Genomic DNA, 17,447 nt, shown 5'->3' on the forward strand with positions numbered 1-17,447 from the left:
TGTCACTCCGATTGTCGGAGAGGTATCTCTGGGCCCTCTCGGTAATGCACATCACATAAGCCTTGCAAGCACTGCAACTAATATGTTAGTTGTGAGATGATGTATTACGGAACGAGTAAAGAGACTTGCCAGTAACGAGATTGAACTAGGTATTAGATACCGACGATCGAATCTCGGGCAAGTAACATACCGATGACAAAGGGAACAGCGTATGTTGTTATGCGGTCTGACCGATAAAGATCTTCGTAGAATATGTAGGAGCCAATATGGGCATCCAGGTCCCTCTATTGGTTATTGACCGGAGACGTGTCTCGGTCATGTCTACATTGTTCTCGAACCCGTAGGGTCCGCACGCTTAAGGTTACGATGACAGTTATATTATGAGTTTACATGTTTTGATGAACCGAAGGAGTTCGGAGTCCCGGATGAGATCGGGGACATGACGAGGAGTCTCGAAATGGTCGAGACGTAAAGATTCATATATTGGATGATATGGTTAGGCCAAGGGGTCAAGCCGATGAGGCTTTAGATCGGTGCAAAAAGGATTTTTGCGGAGGCCAGGGGGCCAAACGCCGGAGACCCTGGCGTCTGGCCCTGGGCCAGACGCCGAGGCCCATGGCGTCTGGGCCAGACGCCAAGGATTGTGGCGTTTGGTCCTGGAGTCCGAGTGGGACTCTTGCCTTTCGGGCAAAACCGACTTTGAGGAGGCTTTTGCTCCAAGTTTCGACCCCGGGGCTCAACATATAAATAGAGGGGCAGGGCTAGCACCAATGACACAACAAGTTGATCCACGTGATCTATTCCTTAGCCGTGTGCGGTGCCCCCTGCCACCATATACCTCGATAATACTGTAGCGGAGTTTAGGCGAAGCCCTGCTGCTGTAGTACATCAAGATCGTCACCACGCCGTCGTGCTGACGGAACTCTTCCCTGACACTTTGCTGGATCGGAGTCCGGGGATCGTCATCGAGCTGAACGTGTGCTCGAACTCGGAGGTGCCGTAGTTTCGGTGCTTGATCGGTTGGATCGTGAAGACGTACGACTACTTCCTCTACGTCGTGTCATCGCTTCCGCAGTCGGTCTGCGTTGGGTACGTAGACAACACTCTCCCCTCGTTGCTATGCATCACATGATCTTGCGTGTGCGTAGGAAATTTTTTGAAATTACTACGAAACCCAACAGCATGCACGCGCTCCCCGACTCACCCCATCTGCGCGCACGTTCGCCATCGCAGGCGCCGGCGGCTACTGCGCCCCGGAGGTGCTGGACACATGGCAGCCCACGCTGAAGGCGGACGTCTACTCCCTGGGAGTGCTCCTACTGGAGCTCCTTACCTGCAAGTCCCCGACACACGCATCCATGCAGGACGATGTCGGCGGCGCGCTCGACCTGCCGTACGTCGTTGGTATAGTCGGTGGTGCGCGAGGAGTGGATGGCTGAGGTGTTTGACGTGGAGCTCGTGCAGCTGGGCGCCATCACCGATGAGGAGATGGCTGCGCTGCTACAGGCACCCGTAGAGCTATGGGCATAGAGGCAGCAACTCGAAACTCCATGGTTTGCACACAGCAGCACAATGCCACGGTCTGCATGCGGCATGACCAACTCCACTCAGATTAAAATTATGTAGCTGTATACGATCCTCCCTTTTGTTCAGGTTTCCATGATTTTTTCAGTTGAATTCAGTTGCAGATTCATTCAACTCATCTCCATTGCCACACATAGAAAGGCTCTGATTTTTATTTTTCTTCAGTTTAGTTCAGATTTTCATTATTCCAATTTTGATTTTGGTTCAGTTTTGGTCAGGTTTTCATTGTTTTTCAGTTGAATTCAGTTGCAGATTCATCCAACTCATCTCCATTGCCATGCATAGAAAGGCTTAGATTTGATTTTGGGTCAGTTTAGTTCAGATTTTCATTATTTTTCAGCTGGGTTCAGTTTCACATTCATCCAACTCATCTGTGAACACAATGATCAAGTGTCTCTCTGGTTGGTGAGGTAACCTGGGCAGTACTGTTTGAGATCGTTGGTGAGGGACTACTACGGCGAGCTCGGCCAGAGCAAAGATGACGGCAGGGTGAGATCAAGAACAGGAATTGAATGGTATGGCTCAGTACTATTGGGCTTGGCATTATTTTTCCAGCGAATTGTGAGTTTCTCTGAGATGAATTAAGTGCACCAAATATATGCATCTAAATTATTGTAATCTTTATCATTATCCATTAGACTAAAAATTGATGTTCAAAACTGTCTTCCGAGAGTAGTTTTAGTTGGTACAAGTTTCAGGCACCAAATACACAAGAATTATACTCCCTCTGTATCATAATAGATGTCGTTCTAGGAGCTCAACTCATTATGGTACAGAGGGAGTTTTTGCTAAATGAGAGGCATAAGCATGATCAGTTAAGCTAATTCAGTTTTATGCTTAGAAACTAAATCACCTTCCACTCATTATTAGTGGTAATGGTTGTCTCTGTGTTTTTGTGTTATCAAATATGTGCCTAGACCTCTATGTTAACCAATTCCAAAAGCATGCGTGAAAAAAATCTTGCTTGGACTTTTGAAGTTGTTCCCAGTGGAATGCTGGTTATAGATGCGACGCGCCGAGCTCCCGCAGCCGCAGCAGAGGAGCCGGAACTTGCAGCAACATCTACGACACCCTCCCAACAACTTGCAGGTAGGCCATGTCGTAGACGATGGCCCGACGACAACCACCAGGTATGCCCCTCTGCTCCTTGCCCTTCACGCTGGAATCAACAAGGCCACATAATCTTCAGCGTTTCACAATTATGGTCTGCTTCATGTTCTCTGATCAGGTTGTAATATGATAATTATTTATATGTAGAAATATTGAGTTTTTTAGGGAATGTTGATGATTTCTGCCGGAGATTATATTTCTACTTAATCATCAAACAAGGTGTTCGCTGGACGCAAGTATAACCTATCAAGTAAGGTGTTCGTACGGTAGGTTACATCTTACACATTTTTTTCTGCTGAACTATTATCTACTCGAGGATAAATTATGGCTAACATGCATTTAATTATACTGTTGTCCGAAGGTGTATTCAAATGGCAATACAAGTTATGGCTACAATGCTGCCAACGGCTACTACGGCGTCTTTATGGCTTCTGGAATATTGAACAACAGGTTAGTGAAACAACAGTGAAAGGTTTTCTAAGATAATCCTATATCTCTAGAACTAAAAACCAATTAATAATGTTGAATGGCATTACTAACTCTATATTCTGTTTGTCTTGCACAAATTTAGCACCTTCTGAGGTGTTGCCCAGAGCATGCTGTTGAATATGGAGGGTTAGAGCTAAGAAATATTTGCAGGCTGCCAATGTATTAATGGTTAGGCATTTTTGGATTTATCATGTTTACATGTTTACCAGGGTAACCATAGAGGCTTCATTGCATCATACCCGAAACTGAGATCTTTGGGATGGTGCCAGGTGCTACTAGACCAGTAGATACAATTAATGATTATCTGTCCAGGCGGCTCTCACATCATCCTGTGCTAGCTCCTCGACTTGGACAATAACAATTGTTTATCAAGTCTACCGAGCCATCGCCATGTGATTGTTAGTAAATCAAGCATTCCTTTCAAGAATATTGTTCCAAGTACATGAGAATAATGTCCCGGGTTCAAGAAAATAGTAATTATCCATGTCAATTTTTAAAATATAAGATGCGTCTTTGGATAATAATTGCTCAAGGTAGCTGAATAAAACTTGCAATCACCATAACCCAGTCTCGATGTGCAACTTTTAGATGGAGTTAATAGTTTGTTACTTATTGGAGTAGCCATTTTCACTTACACAGTAGAAAGTAAGTGAAATGTGAAATCAACTGTTAAATCTGCTTTGTGTGCTTCTACTAAAGATGGAAAGTGAGAGACATTGCTACCTTGGTTCCATACAAGGCTTATTAGTCGGCTTGAACCCCTTCTTTTTCTTGCTAATTTGGACAGAACTCTCCAAGCTCTTCAAACGCCCATAAATCCTCCTCTCTCATCCGAGGACTGCAAGGAATCCTCGGTTGTTATACCCTAACCTCCCTATGTAATTCTTGGGTTCTCTATGCTAGGTGTGCGTCCTGTTGGTGCTGCTGCATGGATCGCGAGGGAGGATGATCCAGAGTTCCTGTGGAGGAGGGGTGGAATTGCTCTAGCGGGAGAAGGGCAGATGTGTCTTGCATTACTGCTGGGACGTCGCGGGCGTGTCTCACATCGCAGCCATGGTGGGGTTGTTTACACACAATTGGCGGTCCTGCCTAAGACTTGGAGGCTACATATGGGCGAGTGAGATTTTTTTTCTTCCCGTTGCAACGCACGGGCATCTGTGCTAGTATTTCCCTAATAATAAAGCACGGATTGACTCTGTTGGTTCATCATCACAATACGCTTTTTTCTCATGTCATAATACGCTTTTACGAATCACAATATAAACGAGGTGGTACTAATCTTCCAAGCACGTAAAAAGCTGCGACCAGTTGACGTAGCCCATGTTTGTGTGTTCTATGTAAGAGGGTTCGTTGAATTATGAATAATCCCACCTTGGCCGTCTACAGGGTTCGTCCAATTATGAATAGTCCCACCTCAGCCCTCTACATCCAACCATACCAGTTTATATACGTGCAAAATTTGCACATATCCAGAAATTGGCTGCTGGATGATTACCACCTAAGTGGTGAGATAACGAATGTGGGATGTAGGCAGAGATTGCCATGGAGTCCACAAGAGACACAAATCGATGCTATACATAAAAACCAGGCCAATTAAGATTAAGACGACGACATGCTGTACGTCGGCGGGAAACAAAAGGCCCTCATGATGATGGGGCTGGTCCTCTGATGACCTGGTATCCCAAATATTAATAGAGTCTTCAGATATCCTCAATGAATTGCTATGCTGGAATAACAAAGAACTAGAAATTTATTTATTTACTTTGCACCTGTTGCAAGGTTCTTGGCACATGTTTCTATAAATAGGGTGGAGGCAATTTATACATAGTTCATCTTTCATGTTGAGTAAGGATTTTTGACTGTCGACATGGAGCCAAAATTATGCAGAAGTTGAAAATGTGCATATGGATATAGTTCTCTCGATTGGTTTGCTTGCGGCTGCAATTATTATTCTACATGTTAGATTGCTTGTTGCTATTACTTCATATTTATTGATATTGCCCTTTTTCTCTTTTAGTTTTAAATTCTAAGAATGAACAAATAATGTAAAGAATGAACTAACAATCAAAACTTAGTTGTTCAGACAGCTCAATTTACTTGAAATCATAACCCATATCCTGACCAAATGAACTATCCTTTTTTTCATTATCAGGGACTATCGTTCAACGACATGGTTCCTTGATCAGGCAGATTAACAGAAATAATAAACATTGTTTTTCACATTGCGACGCACGGGCATTTGTCAAATCTATATCTATATATATACCTACTATTAAAGGGAGGTGATATTTTTGGTTTCGTCCCACTTAATTGGTCCTACATTACGTATTTTCTTTGGTTTTCGTCCATGACGTGTCATTCGTATATGGTCTCCTGTCTGGTTCCTACGAGGTGGGATTATTTGACACTGTAGCGGCCGTTGCACCCTGCCTACTCTAAGATTTGAGAAAAAGTCCAGCCCAACCAAAAGCCCATTGTAGAAAAAGGTTTGCGTTGCTGATCAGTACATAGCTAGCCTCAAGATCGCCGGTCCAGGAGTAGAGGATCGTCGAAGGAGGATGTGCGGTAACGCATCACTTTATAGGGGGGGTTGTTTGTGGTATCGATTGACAACTAGCCCGAAACCGTTTACGGAGGTAGCCGATTACAACGTGCACGTGCCAAATGCCTGTATGTTTTGCGGGGATACTTTTTTATTCCGTTGCAACGCACGAGCATATTTGCTATGAAATATAAAGAAACCTCAAATGATTTTTTTGAAAATGTTTATAGTTTTTAATTTGGTGTGTAATATCTAAAGTCATGGCAAAAAATATTACCTACTAATTTGAGGTGTGTGGTATTTTTTTCTCCCGTTGCAACGCACTGGCTCTTTTGCTATCTATCCCTAATAATAATAAAGTATGGATTGACTCCGTGGGTTCACCGTCACAATACGCTTTTTCCGTGAACTTACGCTTTCAATTTAAATTTAAAACATATATGCGAGGTGGTACTATTCCCTTAAAGTTCGTTTCGGGTCCATCCACATAAACTTCGAGCCTTTCGGTCCAAACCTCCCGCCGCACAGATTGCTAGCCCAACAGCACGTCATACGCATCCGCCCCCTCTGCTCGATCCCCGTGTGCGCCGCCAGGGAGATGGTTGCACATACGCCCATCTGGTCTCCTCCTCTTCTCACTACCGACCCCTGTTCCTCCTCCTCCTCCTCCTCCTCCTCTCTCTCTCTCTCTATGCTCGATCTCGATCCCCACAAGGGAGAGATGCGCGGGAGCTCGAGGGCGAGAGGAAGACGGAGACGACGCGGGGCAGCGGCCTGCAGGTGGGGAGAGCTGGAGGTGCGCTGGCCCAGGCGTGCTCAACACGAGGCGAGCGAGCTGCTCTGCTCGTTACTTAAGAATAGACGCAGCAGCAGGTTCATGGTGATGTAGAAGACGGTGAAACAAGAGGTTCTGGCGACGGGGCGGCGAGAACCAGACGGAACGGGGTGGATCCAGTCGGCCGGCGTCGGTTACGGGCAACGGCGGCGGTGGACGGAGCTCGGGCGCGGAGCTCAGCCATCCATGGTGTACTGCCTGTGGTGCAGAGAGAGAGAGAGAGAGGTAGGTTAGAGAGAGAGGGGGGAAACACAGGCTTCGATCCAATCTATCCCCGTACGGTAAGATTCTCAGTCATCAATTCCTGCTGAGGACCAACTAATTGTTGATGAGATGTATGTGCAAGGCGTGAACTGTAGCACCACGGTATATATCTTCTTAAGTATAGGTGATTTGTGCATAATACAATGAGTTTATATGTACTTGGAAGCAGTGTCTTCTTTTTTCGTCAACGGTACAGTACACTACATGTACAACAATAGTGGCCGAGAGGGTTATTTGCATTGTTGGTCCTCGTGGAATCAATAGACTGCAGCTCTTTATTTGTACACTCTCCTGCTTTTTGTAGTGTGTTATTGGTTGCTAGACACAAAGGCATACACAAATCTTTGCTCGTGCCATTATTTAGTCAGGAAGCACCTAGCAGTGTAATCTCATGTATCTAGTAAGATCTTGCTATTTGATGCAAAGAGTTGTCTGATATGTTTCCTCTTTTTTTGACATAATTATCCAGTGATATATTTCCCCTTCGATATTTTTATTGGATGTTTATTATTTTTGACATAAGTATACTCTCTTTTGGCCTAATTAGACTATGGTGTCAATTTTTAATGACAATGCTAGGAGTGAATATGGACTCTGGACTTCTTGCGCTTTTAGTGTGTTTGTTCTTCCCTAGCCTAGGTAGAGTAAGAAGGAGGTTTGTATTCCCCAGTTAAGGAATCTTTGTTTGGCAAAAAAATCCCTTAATTTCGGGCTGTTTTTTCATCTCTTGTGCGTTCAATTATTGTTTGGGTGATCTTTTCTACCTGGTTGCGAAATTTATTCGTGGTTGACGAATGTCGTGCAGGTCGAAGGGGGTTGTCTGAACCCGGCGTTAGCATTAAAAATCACCTCATCTCCACTGGCAAACCTAGGCGCAACACATCCTTCACATCACTGGTGGTGTATCATTCCCCTGTGTCTCAACAGTTTTTTAGATATCCGACATAGTGTGCCTTTTAGTTATCCAACGTCGATGTTATATCATTCAAACTCAAAGTTCAGCTTGCAAGCTCTTATGTTATTATCTTACCAGTGTTTTGTTTCAAATGCTTTGCCTTAATTCAGACCTTTGATGCTACGATCATATCATGGAGTTAGTCTTTGTTAGTTTTTATTGTAATACTGCTCGGATGGTTGACAACTTTCTTTATGGGATGATAAATGTTCTTTAATCTTTTGTTCTGTCAGTCCTGTTTGAGTGGTAAATTATTCTTCAGGTTTGTAAGAACAAATTTATGGAGCACAATATCAACCATATGAAATCGTGGCCCATGCTTATTTTATTAAGCTAGGGAATTCAACTTTTATCTTCCGTTGCAACACACGGGCATGTGAGTTTGTCTACAACTGCTTGATTTTTCTTTTCGGTTCCTTCTTATTGCATAAGAAGTTACTGAATAACTGGCTCTTCTTTCAATCTCCTTAGCTTACATGCCAGATCACACGCAAGCCAATACACGATGGAACATCCAGTGGAGAAGAAGGTGGTGATCAGTTGGTTTTGTGGAGCAAGTCTTCATGTTCAGTTCCTCAATACAGTTTCTACAGTGATATGGGGACATGGGCCAGTGATTCTCCAGGGCTTGGCGATGCCTCTCACCTGTTCATCTCCATAGTCATGCCCAATCCGCTAGCTGTCAGTCACCAGGCTCTTCATCGACCACGGTATGACCCCATGAACTACCAACATAGATAACCAATCTAACTTCCAAGATAACATGTCTACGTGCTATTAGTTAGTCTTCTCTATAATATGCATGCGTGTCTTCTTTAAGGTTTTTGTTTTCTCGAAATTTGGTCGTTCTAGGACAGGTTTGATCCTCTGTTAACCATTTAACATATACGAGCAAAGCTTATCTTAGTTTTTTCGAAGAACAAAATTACTTTACTTAATTACTTGGTTGAATACCAACAACATGTGCAGATATGTTTGAGCAGACTCATGTACGTGTGTTCCTGGTCTGCAGGTGAAAGGTTTGAGTCATTTCCTGCTTCTAGGAAATATTGCTTTCTAGAAGTGTATCGCGTAATCTAAGCAAATACAAGTATCCATAACCTGGCATGTACAAGGCATTGAATCCAAATGAATATGTTATATGCTGACATATTGTAGTTTAGGATGTAACGGTTTGGCATAGGACTTTCTCAGTTTTGGTTTTATGTTGTTGTGTTAACGGGTTTTGCACAAACATAATGGCTTAGCTCTGAATTTGGGTCCTCGGGATCAAAATATTACTGTTATAAACAGTCTAATCATTTTCCTTCTACGAGTAAGGTTCTTTGGTTATCATCAGTAGAAGTGGAGTTGGATTCGTTGATAGATGTTAAATGCTGGTCAAGGATTGTTCTCTCTCAATGATGGTTGATTGATCTTGCGGTGGCCGTTCTATCGTGCTTCACATGGATGCATCTTACAAGTTTTGCCGCCTCACTCTGTAGCCTTCAAGTTGCGGTTGTATGAAGGATGAACATGTATCTCATTTTTGGAAGGCAAACATGTCTCATTTCCTTGCTTTGTGTCACATTGCAGTAATAATTTAATTATTGGAAAAAATAATATGTGTTCATCTCTGACATCAAGCAAAAACTTTCTTGAAATCCTTTGAAGGCTACATGAAATAGCTTCAGAGTGGTCATAATAAACATGTACCTATTTGGAGATCTTATATTAAGAAGTAGTCCTACTCGATATATTCAGTGGTGTGTTTGCAAAATCATTTGGTATGTCATGCTATGCTACATCTACTTCCCATGATTTTCGGCTTACATAATTATTACTCCCTCTGTCCCAAATTAAGTGGCTCAGCTTTGTACTATGCTGAGAAGCAGCAAACACCATATATATTGCCATTTGAGAAAAATATAACACCACAATATTTAACTGCTCATTTCTTTTTTATGTGTATAAAGGAACTATCTTAGATACATATACGATCCATAAAGTTCAAAATAAGATTAGTATGAAATCGAATAGGACTAAACATCGTCTCATATTTGCACGATAAATGATGTTTTCTTCCGTTGCAACGCATGGGCCCTTTTGCTAGTCCCTAATTTTTTAATAATAAAGCATGGATTGACTTCGTGGGTTCACCGTCACAATACGCTTTCTTCATGTGAATTTACGCTTTCGGTTTAAATTTAAAACTATAAGCGAGGTGGTACTATTTTACCTGTGTATCTATATCTATCCGCTGTGGACAAGATTTTCGTCCGTCGTTACTATGGGCCAACTTTGCGGGCCCATCGACGTGGAAGGGTCGCCAGCTGGCGAGCAGCGTTGATCGGGGTTTGCGTCCTTCACAGACTCAACTACGACGGGAAAGCCGAGAAAAAGAGGACATCAACCATATAGCTCAAGTAGGATTAGACAATATATATTGGACTAATATACACACACACACAGGTTAGCATCAAAAATATGGATTCTAATCTCAATGAAGTGGTTGTTCTCGAGCAGAAAGAAGATGATATGCTTAAGGTCCTGAAGGTGGACATGCTGGAGGTGGTGTTGTATGGAGGAACAATTGCATCTAGGTAAATTTATTACTTCCCAAAAAGTGTTGTGTGTAGGACATTTTTATTGTTTGATGTCAGTGTGAGATGCTTCATCACTATGTATCTATGGTCCGATCTTCAACGCCGTACTGAAGTCGGATGACAAATATTGTATGTATATCAGTGCTCTAATTTCAATATCATTTTTTTGTTTCCTAAATTGCATCCAGAAAATACCTGACACTCTATCAACACGTCCACCGACATTGGTTGACTCATTCATGCTTATTTCAAATTTTGTTTATGGATACCGCACTACAAAATATATTATTTGAAAAAAAAGATATAGTAAATGAATGTAGTTTAATTTATTAAAATAGCTTGATTAATTATGACAATTGTAATATTCTACAAACATAATTGTAATACTAGGAGCATTACAGGTCAATGAACTATAAGTTGTGGGGAAGGGAGACTCGCGAAGCGATGTGGCCAAAATTTGACTAAAATATATATTTTTCGGTCGAAAGGTTTCGGTACTTTCCATCCCAGGCGAAAATGGCCAAAATTTAGCTGAAATCCGTTTTTTAACCAAAAATCAAAACACAGCTCCGGTTGCAACACACGGGCTTTTGTGCTAGTAATATAATAATAATATAATAATAATAATATAATAATAATAATAATAATAATAATAATATAATAATATAATAATAATAATAATAATAATAAAGTACGGATTGACTCCGTGGGTTCACCGTCACAATATGCTTTCTTCTTATGTCATAATACGCTTTTACAATTTATATGGATAGAATCGTAATATAAACGAGGTGGTACTAATTTTCGTCCGTCATGTGCCTTCGTACGTTACGTCGCTACCCCAGGTTTTTTCTCGTGCGTCCCTGAGTTTTCTCCTCTACTGGGCCGAGCTAGCCCATATACGCACATATTTTTTTTCACTGCGTTATATCCCCTGCTAGGCCGAGCTAGCCCAGGTATGCAATTTTTTTCATGGCGGACTGGGCAAGCAGCAAAAATAATAATTGCTCGTGAGGGGCTTGAACTCATATGACCTCACTTTTGAGTCCCACAACCTATAGCCAACCGAGACATGACTAGTTGTGTGCTAAAATTTGGTTTGCCAGCTTATTTGTCCCACATCGCTTCTTTGCATCCAACTCAATCGGTTTATATACGTTTGTGAGATGTACGGTTGACGTGCAGCCTTAAGAATCAACTAAGGAGGGTGAGCTGTGGGTCCTGTATAACCTACAGAAACAAAGGATTAAAGTCCAGATTGGAATAAATGAAGAGATTATGAGCTTGCTTGTGGGATACATGTGGCCATGGAATCGTGCCTAAGGAGGGAATTATGAGCGTCTCTTGGCCAGAATCGAGCCTAAAGAAGGATGAGATAGAGTAGAATTAGGAACAGACAGTCGAGGAGGTGCTGCACCCCAAAAGAGGTTGCTGATGGGTCATACTTGACGAGCCTCGAAGCTTAGGCCATCTAGCATGTATGGAGTTGTGGAACCTTGAAGGTTAGAACGAGTAGAAGGTTGACACTTGAGAAGGAAAGACAGGCAGTGGATAGCATCTATTGCAAGGCAACGATCTGGAAGCAACAACTTTTACATCTCCTCAGAAATGCAAGGAAGGAAAAGAAAATCCCAGGGCACGAGCAGGAAGAAGTAGGTTTAAACTTGAAATACACCAAAATGCAGGCACATACATATTGTGAATAATAGATTTTTAATTATCACTTTAGCTTTTAACTTGTTATCATTCATTGTGATTACATAACACACAGAGGGAGAGGGAGAGGAAGGACGATAAGGACGATAAGGACGATACGAGAAATAGAGCACGTGGACCTCTGTGTGTGGAGCGGGATTCTTACATCATGCTTATTAGATTAGGGTCGTCAACGGGATACATGTGGCCATGGAATCGTGCCTAAGGAGGGAATTATGAGCGTCTGTTGGCCAGAATCGAGCCTAAAGAAGGAGGAGATAGAGTAGAATCAGGAACGGACAGTCGAGGAGGTGCACCCCAAAAGAGGTTGTTGATGGGTCATACTTGACGAGCCTCGAGGCTTAGGCCATCTAGCATATATAGAGTTGTGGAAGCTTGAAGGTTAGAACGAGTAGAAGGTTGACACTTGAGAAGAAAGACAGGCAGTGGATAGCATCTATTGCAAGGCAACAATATGGAAGCAACAACTTTTACATCTCCTCGGAAATGCAAGGAAGGAAAAGAAAATCCCAGGGCATGAGCAGGAAGAAGTAGGTTTAAACTTGAAATACACCAAAATGCAGGCACATACATATTGTGAATAATAGATTTTTAATTATCACTTTAGCTTTTAACTTGTTATCATTCATTGTAATTACCCCTGTTCAAGAATTCATCCGATTAACCAGTTAACTTGCCAATTAATTCCTACTCATAGGGTCCCCGAGTAGCCGATTACCCGATAAATCGTCCGATTAATTGATTAAATGGCCGATTAACTTGCCGATTAGCCTATTAATTCCCTACTCACCGGCCGACCGAGCAGCTACCAGTTAACGATTTCCTCAACAATGGTAATTACATAACACACAGAGGGAGAGAGAGAGAGGAAGGACGATAAGGACGATAAGAGAAATAGAGCACGTGGACCTCTGTGTGTGGGGCGGAATTCTTACATCATGCTTATTAGATTAGGGTCGTACGTTGTTGTTTTTTCTCCCGTTGCAACGCACGGGCATGTTTGCTAGTGCTATATAAAAGATTGATAAATAGTGTCCCTCCGGCCATGCATCCATCCATCAGGGCATGGGCTGTATCATGATGTCAAGCCCACCTAATTAAGGCAAGGAAATTAGCACAAGTATTTGAGAGAGAGAAGAAAATGCACGTACGGCACATTCACTTGTGCTCTTGAATGTATAAACTAGTGCTTCATATTATTATTTATATTTTCTATATGACATGCGGGCCAGGTAAATAAGTGACAAAATCTCGTCAAACAGCGGGAGAGCAGCGGCGGGGGCGGCGGCAGCGGCCGGAGAGCAGAAACAGGGGCGACCGAAGAGCGTCAGCGGGGACGGCCGGAGAACGGCGGCGGCGGGGGGCGGCGGCCGATGCCCCAGCCCGTGCAGTTTTTCCCGGCCCGCCCGAGATGAGCCCGCGTGATGTGTTTAGCCGCCCGCGTAATTTTTCCCTGTGTTGAATCACTTTGACTGGGTGTGAACTGCTGCCAACCGTAGGATTGATTTGGACGATGGATGTAGAGGCGCAAGGCACACCGTGACCCGCCTCTGGCAAGGCATGGGATCTCCCTCCCAACTTCACCCCCTCAATCCATGAGCGGGACATGAGGTGGGCGCCCCAAGCTCACTTTGATGATATCAAGCCTAATCAAGAATTAGGATAGCTCGTCGAGCGGCAAAACAATCAGCCCATGGCCAGTGTCGCCGCATTGTCTATACTCCCTCCGTTTCTAAATAGATGACTTAACTTTATACTAATTTTAGTATAAAATTAGTATAAAGTTGGGTCAACTATTTTGGAATGGAGGAAGTAGATAATAGATCGATCTGTCTTTTGACTGCTAGAGCATGTGAATCCCGGGCGGCAAAGAGATGATGCTATGCTCGTGGGTGGGGTGAGTTGGGCAGCCCATTTTCGTGTATTGTATGAGGGGTGTTTTATGTTTCTGTTGCAAGTTTTTTTCTATGTTTTTTTTGTTTATATTTTTTGTTTGGTTTTTTCTTTCCCTTTTTTGATTTTTATCTACCATTTTTACTTTTCTCCTACTTTTTCTTTCACTTTTTTTTCTTTTTGGAACTTTCCTATTTTATAGTTTTCTACGCTACCAAGTTTTTTTTGTAATATATGATGAGCATGTTTTCAAATACAAACTAAGTTTTTAATACTTGTTGAACCTTTTTTAATATACAATGAAAATTTATTATATGGTGATTTTTCTAATATATGATGGACACTTTTAAATGCACATTGAACATTTTTGTAATATACATTGAGCATTTTCCTCAATTATGATGAACATTTAATAATACATGATGAATTTTTTAAATACATAATAAACTTATTTTAGACACACATTGAACATTTTCTTAATAGTTGGTGAACTTTTGAACAATATTTTTAAAAGGTCATTATATTCTTTTCTTAAAATTCAGACAACTGGTTTTTGGAAGAAAACCGACTGAATATTTGAACAAACAAAAAAATGAAACAGAACCTCTTAGCAGAGCCCATGGTAAAAAATGAAATAAAAACTAAACTAAAATGCTCAATACTGGCACTAATTCATTTGCTCAATACTAGTGGCACTAATTCAGTTGCGCACTTAGAAAGCTTATTTTTTTTATTTTTTTTTATTATTTTATTTTCTTACTACTTAAAGGGTAATATGAAAACCGCCTATTCATTCTTACTAAGAAAACTTCATATTTTGATTTTTTAAGCTTTTATTTCATTTTCCTTCTTTAATGAACAAGTTTATCTTTCTCACCATATAATTTGTTTCGAATTATAATTTATATTTATTGGTTCAATTTGCGGTCAAAGTTTGACACTTAAGAGGAGAGGGTCAAATAAACACGGTTGCTCAAAAAGAAAAAGAACCGGAGGGAGTTAGCGAGTATAAACAGAGACAGGTTCGTGGCAGCAACAGGGTCAAAGTTTAACGAGGTTGATCTTATACGTTCTTGGCTGAGAGTCTTGTAACTCTTTTGCCCTGCAAATAAAAAAACTCTTTTCAAATAGTCAATGTTAATCTCTCTAATAGTATATGGTGTCTAGTAGTACACTCTTAGGAGAGGGGATTTTCTACCATGCACGAGACCTCCCGTGCATGCATCCATCACCTCATTTATTGTTTTGTGGGACCAATGACATCATCTATGACGTTTTCTCTACACACTAAGTTTTATTCAAATATATAGATGCCCAATGTATGTTTGCAAATTTTTTTCCGACAGAATCTTTAAGACAAGGTAATATTGAATATATTTGAGAAATTTGTTTTTAGACAACTAAATCACCATTCTTCAAACTTGTTTTGTGCAACCCTTTTAATTCCATGCGAAAAATTTAATAATGTTGCATTCTATTTTGTAAAAAAATCTAACTGTTACACTATGGCTCGCCGTGTTCCATTGTGTATCATAATGTTATATTGTTTGCCAATGTGTATCAAATTGATTCTTCTTAATTTTATAGTGTTTCACTTTGTTTCACCATGTTTTAGAACATGAATTTTCAAACTTGTTAAAATATATTCAAAAGTGGTCTCCTTTTAAAGTTCTCGTCGTTATAAACAGAAATATGCAAACAGGTCATAAATTGTACTTTTGATTCAAAAGATAAAGTAGATTTTAACTTGGAAATAGAATGGAAAAGTAAGGGGTGGTGGAGCCTAGCCGGGACAGGATGCTTCCATGTGTCAAAGAAAGATGTAGCAAGTATCAGCAGCATTAAGCTATTAATGCATGGCATCGGATCTCCAAGAAAAATCAACGGCTCGCCCATGCACGGAACCTCCCGTGTATGGGAGAATTGCTTTTCTCTACACTCTTGGTGCTTGTTACTGCGCTCAACTTGTGTTCGACAAGTCTTTCTTTGGTCATCATGTATGAGAATTTCCTCAGCCTCTATATCATTTGGTAACGTGACTTTATTTATAAAACGAAGAGAAAGCCTATTTCAAAAGAACTCGAGTCAAGCCTTATCTTTTATTCAACACATTAAACGACAAGCCCATCAACCCATCGGATGCAACACTAGACACAATCCCTAAGATATTGTGCCGGCTCAGCATCTTGAAGGTGCTTATAAAAATAAAGTGTGCATATACGCGTTCACAGGGATGAATATATGTGCGTGTATGTGAGTATCGACGTTTGTACTGTGTTAAAAGAAACACAAGAGTCCAAGATAAAATGCTTTAACAGGCAATTAAGCGCCACGTACAGTAGCAAAGCCCCGTAAAAACTCAAGGATCGATCTAGCTAAGTTGTAAGGTACTGATCATAAAGAACAATCTGTATTCTCACATGCAAGATTATACCAGTCGTCGCTCGTTATCAGCCAAGTAGAGCCAGAGGAACGGATCATCATACTCGACCGTCATGGTCTTGATCCGGGCAAATTTTGCATTCCCGAGTAGAACCAGAGGGGCGGACCATCATAGTCGACCTTGATGGTCTGGATCCGGGCGAATTTCGATCGCAGGGCCGCCTGCTCCTCGTCTTCGCCATAGTACATCTTTGAGCGACTGCGGCGTACCCGAACAAACTCCAGGACAGGGCAGCTCTCAAGGACGTCGCACCGCTCTCGCACGGTGAGGTCGCTGTATTCAAGTTCCAGGGAGCGCAGCTCCAGCAGAGGTGACTCTCTTATCACGTTGAGGAGTCGTTCGTTTCGGGGGCAGGTAGTCAGCGAGGGCGACCTGCAGACGGTAGCGCGATCTTTCTCGTATGATCCAGATGAGATTGATAAAATAACGAAAGGCGAAAGCTAAGTGACGAAAGAAAAAGAACACCTTTCCAAGATATACTGGAGGAGAACATGGGTGACAAACGTCCCGGCGAACACCCGAAGCTGTCCGTCGGAGCGGTCGACGGCCACCTTCGCCATTGCGCGCATGTGATCCATTCCGTACTTGTACAAGACCTTGTCACTCCCCATGCACACGACTCGCCACACATCTGGCAACTTGGCCGCCTCGAGCCACGAGTGGCACACGAGGCCGGCGCCCACGAGGACCTCGACGGCGCCGAGCCTGACGAGCCTGCCTGAGAATCTACGCACTAAAGCCATACTGCAGGATTGCCCCCCATCATTCCAGCTTTAACCGCCTATTCGGCTTTAACAATGGGTTTTCAAAGGCGCTCTTCCCAGATAAAAACGGTTTTTTATTCTATTCACAGGGACTTTTGCTCCAACTAGATTGAGCACGAAATCCAAGGACCTTGAGTGACCACAAAGCCGAAGGACGAGAGCAAACGGATCAATCACTAGAGACAACTTTGTTTCTTGATAACAAAGATAGCCTGCCTTGACTTGAATTGAGATAAAGGAAGTATAGGTAGCACATTGATATCGCTC

The sequence above is a fragment of the Triticum aestivum genome, chromosome 5A, assembly GCF_018294505.1.
Source record: "Triticum aestivum cultivar Chinese Spring chromosome 5A, IWGSC CS RefSeq v2.1, whole genome shotgun sequence".
Classification (NCBI taxonomy): Eukaryota; Viridiplantae; Streptophyta; class Magnoliopsida; order Poales; family Poaceae; genus Triticum; species Triticum aestivum.